This window comes from Ranitomeya imitator, chromosome 3, assembly GCF_032444005.1.
Source record: "Ranitomeya imitator isolate aRanImi1 chromosome 3, aRanImi1.pri, whole genome shotgun sequence".
In the NCBI taxonomy this organism is placed as follows: domain Eukaryota; kingdom Metazoa; phylum Chordata; class Amphibia; order Anura; family Dendrobatidae; genus Ranitomeya; species Ranitomeya imitator.
The window spans coordinates 122,070,657-122,082,946 of record NC_091284.1 but is presented as its reverse complement, the minus strand read 5'-3'; positions in this window follow the sequence as shown (position 1 = coordinate 122,082,946).

Genomic DNA, 12,290 nt, shown 5'->3' with positions numbered 1-12,290 from the left:
ATTTATGCTACCAAGGGACAATCTGCTCTCTTGCTTTTTGCATGTTTTATATTACAATGAATGACATCTTCTAAAGCTGTCCATCAGTCATTGTTTTCACCATGGTTGCGCTAAGACAGGCAACTTTATATATAAACCAGATAGATTTTTTTCTTCAATCATTTTCTTTTATGTAAAAATGACATTGCGTTTTTTGGCAGAATTTTATAAGAACATAACTTTGAACAATAAAATGTCTTATGTTTGATTGTTCCTCGTGTCTATATCTCCAGGTTAGGAATTTCATAGTATATAATTATATCATGCGGAGATCATAAATGTCTAATAAAATATGATGTTGCACTGGAATTTCTGTCATGAAATTGAGATTAATTTGACAGGTTTTGACAAGGTAAGAGAAAGTTGTTATTGTTTTTTTTACAGTATCACAGATGCCATAATATATGTTTCACTATGAGGGCAAGACTTGGGATCATCAGGTGCATCAAGAGGACAGAGTAAGACACTATGAGCGTTTTCAGGAAATATGTAATTGCAGAGAAAACTGAGTTATATATTTAGGCACCTTGAATTTAGATTACATGAGCTTGGTGGTTTTATTACGAAGAAGTGACAGGCCTAGGGCACAGATGTCTCCCTACATAAGGAGCACATCACCATTTCCCCTAGTCTGATAGACATGTGAGCAATTGCAAAAGGAGCTGCCCAAGTACATTCAGCATGGCAGAACATTCCTTAGACAACCATTAATGACTTCATTGATAGCAGCCAAGATGGTTAAGTGCATATATTTAAAGGGGTTTGAACAAAGTACATTTTTATTAATATATCATGGAATAATCATAAGTTCCACAACTAGATGTCTGCTGAAATAACCGTATGGCCACGGTCACACTGCCATATAACATGGACGAGTGCTATTCGAGAAAACATCGCATAGCACTCGGACCAGTGTGAATCTATGGGGCAGATCACATCTGCAATTATTTTCTCACGCCGAATTGGCATGCGAGAACACTCGCAGCATGCTGCGATTGGCACGAGACTCAGCTGAGTCTCGGCTCACTCGCACCCATATAAGTCCGAGTGTGTTGTGAATTCTGTGGCTGAATTCACTCCTGTGGTCACAAGTGGTACTGCAGCTTCTGAGCTTCCTCCCTCAGGTGTTCTGGTGAGCTCGTTGGCTGCTTTGTTATTTAACTCCACCTGATTCTGTCTTCCTTGCTCCTTGTCAATGTTCCAGTGTTGGACCTGAGCTTCTGGATCTTTCCTGTGGCCTGCTGCTCTGCTTAGATAAGTGCTTCTTTGCTTTTGTTGCTACTTTTTCTGTCCAGCTTGTCTATTCGTTTTTGCTGGAAGCTCTGAGACGCAAAGGGTGCACCGCCGTGCCGTTAGTTCGGCACGGTGGGTCTTTTTGCCCCCTTTGCGTGGTTTTTTGCTTTAGGGTTTTTTGTAGACTGCAAAGTTCTCTTTGCTATCCTCGCTCTATCTAGAATATCGGGCCTCACTTTGCTGAATCTATTTCATCCCTACGTTTGTCTTTTCATCTTGCTAACAGTCATTATATGTGAGGGGCTGCCTTTTCCTTTGGGGTATTTCTCTGAGGCAAGTCAGGCTTGTTTTTCTATCTTCAGGCTAGTCAGCTCCTCAGGCTGTGCCGAGTTGCATAGGTAGTGACAGGCGCAATCCACAGCTGCCTTTAGTTGTGTTTAGGATAGGTTCAGGTATTGCGGTCTACAGAGATTCCACGTCTCAGAGCCCGTTCTATTGTTTTTGGGTTATTGTCAGATCACTGTATGTGCTCTGATTGCTGGCACACTGTGTCCCTGGATTGCCTACATAACAGTACAAGGAGCCAACCTAATGATTCTCAATAGAGGGAAAAAAGAAGTTCTGACATCATTTTTTTTTTCTCAGCTCTGTGTTCAGTCTTTTTTTTCCCCTAGACATTTGGGTGTTTCAGGACACAGGTGTGGACATGGATATCCAGGGTCTGTGCTCTTCAATGAATAATCTCGTTACAAATGTACAAAGGATTCAAGATACTATTGATCAGAAATCTATGTTAGAACCAAGAATTCCTATTCCTGATTTGTTTTTTGGTGATAGAACTAAGTTTCTTAATTTCAAAAATAATTGTAAGCTATTTCTGGCCTTGAAACCTCATTCTTCTGGTAATCCTATTCAACAGGTTTTGATTATTATTTCTTTTTTGCGCGGCGACCCTCAGGACTGGGCATTTTCTCTTGCGCCAGGAGACCCTGCATTGAGTAATGTCAATGCGTTTTTCCTGGCGCTCGGATTGCTTTACGATGAGCCTAATTCAGTGGATCAGGCTGAGAAAAATTTGCTGGCTTTGTGCCAGGGTCAGGATGATATAGAAGTATATTGTCAGAAATTTAGGAAGTGGTCAGTACTTACTCTGTGGAATGAATCTGCGCTGGCAGCTTTGTTCAGAAAGGGTCTCTCTGAGGCTCTTAAGGATGTCATGGTGGGTTTTCCTATGCCTGCTGGTTTGAATGACTCTATGTCTTTGGCCATTCAGATCGGTCGACGCTTGCGCGAGCGTAAATCTGTGCACCATTTGGCGATATTGTCTAAGATTAAACCTGAGCCTATGCAGTGCGATAGGACTATGACCAGAGTTGAACGGCAAGAACACAGACGTCTGAATGGTCTGTGTTTCTACTGTGGTGATTCCACTCATGCTATTTCTGATTGTCCTAAGCGCACTAAGCGGTTCGATAGGTCTGCCGTCATTGGTACTGTACAATCCAAATTCCTTCTGTCCATTACCTTGATATGCTCTTTGTCATCGTATTCTGTCATGGCGTTTGTGGATTCAGGCGCTGCCCTGAATCTGATGGATTTGGATTATGCTAAACGTTGTGGGTTTTTCTTGGAGCCTTTGCGGTGTCCTATTCCGTTGAGAGGAATTGATGCTACACCTTTGGCCAAGAATAAACCTCAGTACTGGACCCAGCTGACCATGTGCATGGCTCCTGCACATCAGGAAGTTATTCGCTTTCTGGTGCTACATAATCTGCATGATGTGGTCGTGTTGGGGTTGCCATGGCTGCAAACCCATAATCCAGTATTGGATTGGAACTCTATGTCGGTGTCCAGCTGGGGTTGTCAGGGGGTACATGGTGATGTTCCATTTTTGTCTATTTCGTCATCCACTCCTTCTGAGGTCCCAGAGTTCTTGTCTGATTATCAGGATGTATTTGAAGAGCCCATGTCCGATGCCCTACCTCCGCATAGGGATTGTGATTGTGCTATCAATTTGATTCCTGGTAGTAAATTCCCTAAAGGTCGATTATTTAATTTATCCGTGCCTGAACACGCCGCTATGCGCAGTTATGTGAAGGAATCCCTGGAGAAGGGACATATTCGCCCATCGTCATCACCACTGGGAGCAGGGTTCTTTTTTGTAGCCAAGAAGAATGGTTCGCTGAGACCATGTATTGATTACCGCCTTCTTAATAAGATCACTGTTAAATTTCAGTATCCCTTGCCATTGTTATCTGACTTGTTTGCTCGGATTAAGGGGGCTAGTTGGTTCACTAAGATAGATCTTCGTGGTGCGTATAATCTGGTGAGAATCAGGCAAGGAGATGAATGGAAAACTGCATTTAATACGTCCGAGGGTCATTTTGAGTATCTAGTGATGCCGTTCGGACTTGCCAATGCTCCATCTGTGTTTCAGTCTTTTATGCATGACATCTTCCGTGAGTATCTGGATAAATTCTTGATTGTTTACTTGGATGACATTTTGATCTTCTCAGATGATTGGGACTCTCATGTGAAGCAGGTCAGAATGGTTTTCCAGGTCCTGCGTGCTAATTCTTTGTTTGTGAAGGGATCAAAGTGTCTCTTCGGTGTGCAGAAAGTTTCATTTTTGGGGTTCATCTTTTCCCCTTCTACTATCGAGATGGATCCGGTTAAGGTCCAAGCCATCCAGGATTGGACTCAGCCGACATCTCTGAAAAGTCTGCAAAAATTCCTGGGCTTTGCTAATTTTTATCGTCACTTCATCTGTAATTTTTCTAGCATTGCCAAACCATTGACCGATTTGACCAAGAAGGGTGCTGATTTGGTTAATTGGTCTTCTGCTGCTGTGGAAGCTTTTCAGGAGTTGAAGCATCGTTTTTGTTCTGCCCCTGTGTTGTGTCAACCAGATGTTTCTCTTCCGTTCCAGGTCGAGGTTGATGCTTCTGAAATTGGAGCAGGAGCGGTTTTGTCACAGAGAGGTTCTGGTTGCTCAGTGTTGAAACCATGTGCTTTCTTTTCCAGGAAGTTTTCGGCTGCTGAGCGTAATTATGATGTGGGCAACCGAGAGTTGTGGCCATGAAGTGGGCATTCGAGGAATGGCATCATTGGCTTGAAGGAGCTAAGCATCGCGTGGTGGTATTGACTGATCATAAGAACCTTACTTATCTTGAGTCTGCCAAGCGCTTGAATCCTAGACAGGCCCGTTGGTCGTTATTTTTTGCCCGCTTCGATTTTGTGATTTCGTACCTTCCGGGCTCTAAAAATGTGAAGGCGGATGCTCTGTCTAGGAGTTTTGTGCCCGACTCTCCGGGTTCATCTGAGCCGGCGAGTATCCTCAAGGAAGGAGTCATTGTGTCTGCCATCTCCCCTGATTTGCGGTGAGTGTTGCAAAAATTTCAGGCGAATAAACCTGATCGTTGTCCGGCGGAGAAACTGTTTGTCCCTGATAGGTGGACTACTAAAGTTATCTCTGAACTTCATTGTTCGGTGTTGGCTGGTCATCCTGGAATATTTGGTACCAGAGAGTTAGTGGCTAGATCCTTCTGGTGGCCATCTCTGTCACGGGATGTACGTACTTTTGTGCAGTCCTGTGGGATTTGTGCTAGGGCTAAGCCCTGCTGTTCGCGTGCCAGTGGGTTGCTTTTGCCCTTGCCGGTCCCAAAGAGACCTTGGACACATATTTCGATGGATTTCATTTCTGACCTTCCCGTTTCTCAAAAGATGTCAGTCATTTGGGTGGTCTGTGATCGCTTTTCTAAAATGGTCCATCTGGTGCCCTTGGTTAAATTGCCTTCCTCCTCTGATTTGGTGCCTTTGTTCTTCCAGCATGTGGTTCGTTTGCATGGCATTCCTGAGAATATTGTTTCTGACAGAGGTTCCCAGTTTGTTTCGAGGTTTTGGCGAGCCTTTTGTGGTAGGATGGGTATTGACCTGTCTTTTTCCTCGGCTTTCCATCCTCAGACTAATGGCCAGACCGAACGAACCAATCAGACCTTGGAGACATATCTGAGATGTTTTGTTTCTGCAGACCAGGATGATTGGGTGTCCTTTTTGCCGTTGGCTGAGTTCGCCCTTAATAATCGGGCCAGCTCGGCTACCTTGGTCTCTCCATTTTTCTGCAATTCTGGGTTCCATCCTCGTTTCTCTTCAGGACAGGTTGAGTCTTCGGACTGTCCTGGTGTGGATACTGTGGTGGACAGGTTGCAGCAGATCTGGACTCAGGTAGTGGACAATTTGACCTTGTCCCAGGAGAAGGCTCAACTTTTCGCTAATCGCAGACGCCGTGTGGGTCCCCGACTTCGTGTTGGGGATCTGGTTTGGTTATCTTCTCGTCATATTCCTATGAAGGTTTCCTCTCCTAAATTTAAACCTCGTTTTATTGGTCCGTATAGGATTTCTGAGATTCTCAATCCAGTGTCTTTTCGTCTGACCCTCCCAGACTCCTTTTCCATACATAATGTATTCCATAGGTCGTTGTTGCGGAGATACGTGGCACATCTGTTGAGCCTCCTGCCCTGGTTTTGGTGGAGGGGGAATTGGAGTATATTGTGGAGAAAATTTTGGATTCTCGTGTTTCTAGACGGAAACTCCAGTATCTGGTTAAATGGAAGGGTTATGCTCAGGAAGATAATTCCTGGGTTTTTGCCTCTGATGTCCATGCTCCAGATCTTGTTCGTGCCTTTCATGTGGCTCATCCTGGTCGGCCTGGGGGCTCTGGTGAGGGTTCGGTGACCCCTCCTCAAGGGGGGGGTACTGTTGTGAATTCTGTGGCTGAATTCACTCCTGTGGTCACAAGTGGTACTGCAGCTTCTGAGCTTCCTCCCTCAGGTGTTCTGGTGAGCTCGTTGGCTGCTTTGTTATTTAACTCCACCTGATTCTGTCTTCCTTGCTCCTTGTCAATGTTCCAGTGTTGGACCTGAGCTTCTGGATCTTTCCTGTGGCCTGCTGCTCTGCTTAGATAAGTGCTTCTTTGCTTTTGTTGCTACTTTTTCTGTCCAGCTTGTCTATTCGTTTTTGCTGGAAGCTCTGAGACGCAAAGGGTGCACCGCCGTGCCGTTAGTTCGGCACGGTGGGTCTTTTTGCCCCCTTTGCGTGGTTTTTTGCTTTAGGGTTTTTTGTAGACTGCAAAGTTCTCTTTGCTATCCTCGCTCTATCTAGAATATCGGGCCTCACTTTGCTGAATCTATTTCATCCCTACGTTTGTCTTTTCATCTTGCTAACAGTCATTATATGTGGGGGGCTGCCTTTTCCTTTGGGGTATTTCTCTGAGGCAAGTCAGGCTTGTTTTTCTATCTTCAGGCTAGTCAGCTCCTCAGGCTGTGCCAAGTTGCATAGGTAGTGACAGGCGCAATCCACAGCTGCCTTTAGTTGTGTTTAGGATAGGTTCAGGTATTGCGGTCTACAGAGATTCCACGTCTCAGAGCTCGTTCTATTGTTTTTGGGTTATTGTCAGATCACTGTATGTGCTCTGATTGCTGGCACACTGTGTCCCTGGATTGCCTACATAACACGAGTGCTGTGCGATATACGCTGACGCCGGCAATAGAGGAAATGGAGAAATTAGTTTCTCCGCCTCCTCTGCAGCTGTGCTTCGATCCTCTCTGTGTGAGAGGCTTGGAGCACAGACGCATGACACTCGGCTCCCGCTCGTGCCTCTGCTATATTTTTATTTGCTTTGTCCAACCATGCACAGTTGTTCCAGTTCATGATCGGCACATACCTCAGCTCCTGGCAAGGTGGAGGAAGCATGTGTAGCATGGTGGTTCAGTGGTTAACACTGTAGCATTGCAGCACTGGGTTCCTGAGTTCCACCAAGGACAATATCTGAAAGTAGTTTGTACAGTATATTCTTCCTTTGGTTTTCATACTGAGAGAGAATTTAGATTGTGAGCCACATTGCACATCGATGATAATATCTGTAAATTGATGTGGAATTAATGGAATAGAAGTGAGTAAAAGAAATCATAGATAAGCATAAGCCACTTATGATAAGTGAGTATACAGACAACACAGCAGGTGCTCACTGTTGTGAATTCTGTGGCTGAGTTCACTTCTGTGGTCACAAGTGGTATTGCAGTCTCTGGGCTTCCTCCCTCAGGTGTTTTGGTGAGCTCGTTGGCTGCCTTGCTATTTAGCTCCACCTGAGTCTGTCTTCCTTGCTCCTTGTCAATGTTCCAGTGTTGGATCTGAGCTACTGCATCTTTCCTTGGGCCTGCTGCTCTGCTAGATAAATGCTTCTAGTTTGTTTACTGTTTTTTCTGTCCAGCTCGCTATTAACTTTTGCTGGAAGCTCTGAGAAGCAAAGGGGTGCACCGCCGTGCTGTTAGTTCGGCACGGTGGGTCTTTTTGCCCCTTTGCGTGGTTTTCGTTTTAGGGTTTTTTTGTAGACTGCATAGTTCTCTTTGCTATCCTCGCTCTGTCTAGAATATCGGGCCTCACTTTGCTGAATCTATTTCATTCCTACGTTTGTCTTTTCATCTTGCTAACAGTCATTATATGTGGGGGGCTGCCTATTCCTTTGGGGTATTTCTCTGAGGTAAGTCAGGCTTGTATTTCTATCTTCAGGCTAGTCAGCTCCTCAGGCAGTGCCGAGTTGCATAGGTAGTTGATAGGCGCAATCCACTGCTGCTTACAGTTGTGTGAGGATAGATCAGGTACTGCAGTCTACAGAGATTCCACGTCTCAGAGCTCGTCCTATTGTTTTTGGTTATTGCCAGATCTCTGTATGTGCGCTGATTACTGCACGCTGTGTTGCCTGATTGCCAGCCATAACAGTACAAGGAGCCCTCCAATGATTTCCAATAGAGGGAAAAAAGAAATCCTGACATCATTTTTTTTTCTTAGCTCTGTCTTCAGTCTTTTTTTTCCCCTAGACATTAGAGTGCTTCAGGACACAGCTGTGGACATGGATATTCAGGCTCTGTGCTCCTCAATGGATAATCTCGTTGTAAATGTACAAAAGATTCAAGATACTATTGATCAGAAATCGATGCTAGAACCAAGAATTCCGATTCCTGATTTGTTTTTTGGTGACAGAACTAAGTTCCTGAGCTTCAGAAATAATTGTAAGCTATTTTTGGCCTTGAAACCTCATTCTTCTGGTAATCCTATTCAACAGGTTTTGATTATTATTTCTTTTTTGCGCGGCGACCCACAGGACTGGGCGTTTTCTCTTGCACCAGGAGATTCTGCATTGAGTAATGTTGATGCATTTTTCCAGGCGCTGGGATTGCTTTACGATGAGCCTAATTCAGTGGATCAAGCTGAGAAAAATCTGCTGGCTTTATGCCAGGGTCAGGATGATGTAGAAGTATATTGTCAGAAATTTAGGAAATGGTCAGTACTCACTCTGTGGAATGAATCTGCACTAGCAGCTTTGTTCAGAAAGGGTCTCTCTGAAGCTCTTAAGGATGTAATGGTGGGATTTCCTATGCCTGCTGGTTTGAATGAGTCTATGTCCTTGGCCATTCAGATCGGTCGTCGCTTGCGCGAGCGTAAATCTGTGCACCATCTGGCGGTATTGTCTGAGAGTAAGCCTGAGCCTATGCAGTGCGACAGGACTATGACTAAAGTAGAACGGCACGAACACAGACGTCTGAACAGACTGTGTTTCTATTGTGGTGATTCTACTCATGCTATTTCTAATTGTCCTAAACGCACTAGGCGGTTCGATAGCTCTGCCGTTATTGGTACTGTACAGTCCAAATTCCTTTTGTCCATTACCTTAATGTGCTCTTTGTCATCATATTCTGTCATGGCGTTTGTGGATTCAGGCGCTGCCCTGAATCTGATGGATTTGGATTATGCTAAACGTTGTGGATTTTTCTTGGAGCCTTTGCGGTGTCCTATTCCGTTGAGAGGAATTGATGCTACACCTTTGGCCAAGAATAAGCCTCAGTACTGGGCCCAGCAGACCATGTGCATGGCTCCTGCACATCAGGAAGTTATTCGCTTTTTGGTACTGCATAATTTGCATGATGTGGTCGTGTTGGGGTTGCCATGGCTACAAACCCATAATCCAGTATTGGATTGGAACTCTATGTCGGTAACCAGCTGGGGTTGTCAGGGAGTACATGGTGATGTTCCATTTTTGTCTATTTCGTCATCCATTCCTTCTGACATCCCAGAGTTCTTGTCGGACTTTCAGGATGTATTTGAAGAGTCCAAGTCTGATGCCCTACCTCCGCATAGGAATTGTGATTGTGCTATCGATTTGATTCCTGGTAGTAAATTCCCTAAGGGTCGTTTATTTAATTTGTCCGTACCTGAACACACCGCTATGCGCAGTTATGTGAAGGAGTCCCTGGAGAAGGGACATATTCGCCCATCGTCGTCACCATTGGGAGCAGGGTTCTTTTTTGTAGCCAAGAAGGATGGTTCGCTAAGACCGTGTATTGATTACCGCCTTCTTAATAAGATCACTGTTAAGTTTCAGTATCCCTTGCCATTGATTTCTGACTTGTTTGCTCGGATTAAGGGGGCTAGTTGGTTTACTAAGATTGATCTTCGTGGTGCGTATAATCTGGTGAGAATCAGGCAGGGAGATGAATGGAAAACGGCATTTAATACGCCCGAGGGTCATTTTGAGTATCTGGTGATGCCGTTCGGACTTGCCAATGCTCCATCTGTTTTTCAGTCTTTTATGCATGACATTTTCCGTGAGTATCTGGATAAATTCTTGATTGTTTACTTGGATGACATTTTGATCTTCTCTGATGATTGGGAGTCTCATGTGAAGCAAGTCAGAATGGTTTTCCAGGTACTGCGTGCTAATTCCTTGTTCGTGAAGGGATCAAAGTGTCTCTTCGGTGTGCAGAAAGTTTCATTTTTGGGGTTCATCTTTTCCCCTTCTACTATTGAGATGGATCCGGTTAAGGTTCAGGCCATCCAGGATTGGACTCAGCCGACATCTCTAAAAAGTCTGCAGAAATTCCTGGGCTTTGCTAATTTTTATCGTCGCTTCATCTGTAATTTTTCTAGCATTGCCAGACCATTGACCGATTTGACCAAGAAGGGTGCTGATTTGGTTAATTGGTCTTCTGCTGCCGTGGAAGCTTTTCAGGAGTTGAAGCGTCGTTTTTGCTGTGCCCCTGTGTTGTGTCAACCTGATGTTTCTCTTCCGTTCCAGGTCGAGGTTGATGCTTCTGAGATTGGTGCAGGGGCGGTTTTGTCACAGAGAGGTTCTGGTTGCTCAGTGTTCAAACCATGTGCTTTCTTTTCCAGGAAATTTTCTGCTGCTGAGCGTAATTATGATGTGGGCAACCGAGAGTTGCTGGCCATGAAGTGGGCATTCGAGGAGTGGCGTCATTGGCTTGAGGGTGCTAAGCATCGCGTGGTGGTTTTGACTGATCATAAGAACCTTACTTATCTTGAGTCTGCCAAGCGCTTGAATCCTAGACAGGCCCGTTGGTCGTTATTTTTTGCTCGTTTTGATTTTGTGATTTCATACCTTCCGGGCTCTAAAGGTGTGAAGGCGGATGCTCTGTCTAGGAGTTTTGTGCCCGACTCTCCGGGGTTATCTGAGCCGGCGAGTATCCTCAAGGAAGGAGTCATTGTGTCTGCCATCTCCCCTGATTTGCGGAGAGTGTTGCAGAAATTTCAGGCTAATAAACCTGATCGTTGTCCGGCCGAGAAACTGTTCGTCCCTGATAGGTGGACTAGTAAAGTTATCTCTGAACTTCATTGTTCGGTGCTGGCCGGTCATCCAGGAATCTTTGGTACCAGGGAGTTGGTTGCTAGATCCTTCTGGTGGCCATCTCTGTCACGGGATGTGCGTGCTTTTGTGCAGTCCTGTGGAATTTGTGCTAGGGCTAAGCCCTGCTGTTCACGTGCCAGTGGGTTGCTTTTGCCCTTGCCGGTCCCGAAGAGGCCTTGGACACATATTTCGATGGATTTCATTTCTGACCTTCCCGTTTCTCAAAAAATGTCGGTCATTTGGGTGGTCTGTGATCGCTTTTCTAAAATGGTCCATCTGGTGCCCTTGGTTAAATTGCCTTCCTCCTCTGATTTGGTGCCTTTGTTCTTCCAGCATGTGGTTCGTTTACATGGCATTCCTGAGAATATTGTTTCTGACAGAGGTTCCCAGTTTGTCTCGAGGTTCTGGCGAGCCTTTTGTGGTAGGATGGGCATTGACCTATCTTTTTCCTCGGCCTTCCATCCTCAGACTAATGGCCAGACCGAACGAACCAATCAGACCTTGGAAACATATCTGAGATGTTTTGTTTCCGCTGACCAGGATGATTGGGTGTCATTTTTGCCGTTGGCTGAGTTCGCCCTTAATAATCGGGCCAGCTCGGCTACCTTGGTCTCTCCATTTTTCTGCAATTCTGGGTTCCATCCTCGTTTCTCTTCAGGACAGGTTGAGTCTTCGGACTGTCCTGGTGTGGATTATGTGGTGGACAGGTTGCAGCAGATCTGGACTCAGGTAGTGGACAATTTGACCTTGTCCCAGGAGAAGGCTCAGCTTTTCGCTAATCGCAGACGCCGTGTGGGACCCCGACTTCGTGTTGGGGATCTGGTTTGGTTATCTTCTCGTCATATTCCTATGAAGGTTTCCTCTCCTAAATTTAAACCTCGTTTTATTGGTCCGTATAGGATTTCTGAGATTCTCAATCCGGTGTCTTTTCGTCTGACCCTCCCAGACTACTTTTCCATACATAATGTATTCCATAGGTCGTTGTTGAGGAGATACGTGGCACCTATGGTTCCATCTGTGGAGCCTCCTGCCCCTGTTTTGGTGGAGGGGGAATTGGAGTATATTGTGGAGAAGATTTTGGATTCTCGTGTCTCTAGACGGAAACTCCAGTATCTGGTCAAATGGAAGGGTTATGCTCAGGAAGATAATTCCTGGGTTTTTGCCTCTGATGTCCATGCCCCAGATCTTGTTCGTGCCTTTCATGTGGCTCATCCTGGTCGGCCTGGGGGTTCTGGTGAGGGTTCGGTGACCCCTCCTCAAGGGGGGGGTACTGTTGTGAATTCTGTGGCTGAGTTCACTTCTGTGGTCACAAGTGGTATTG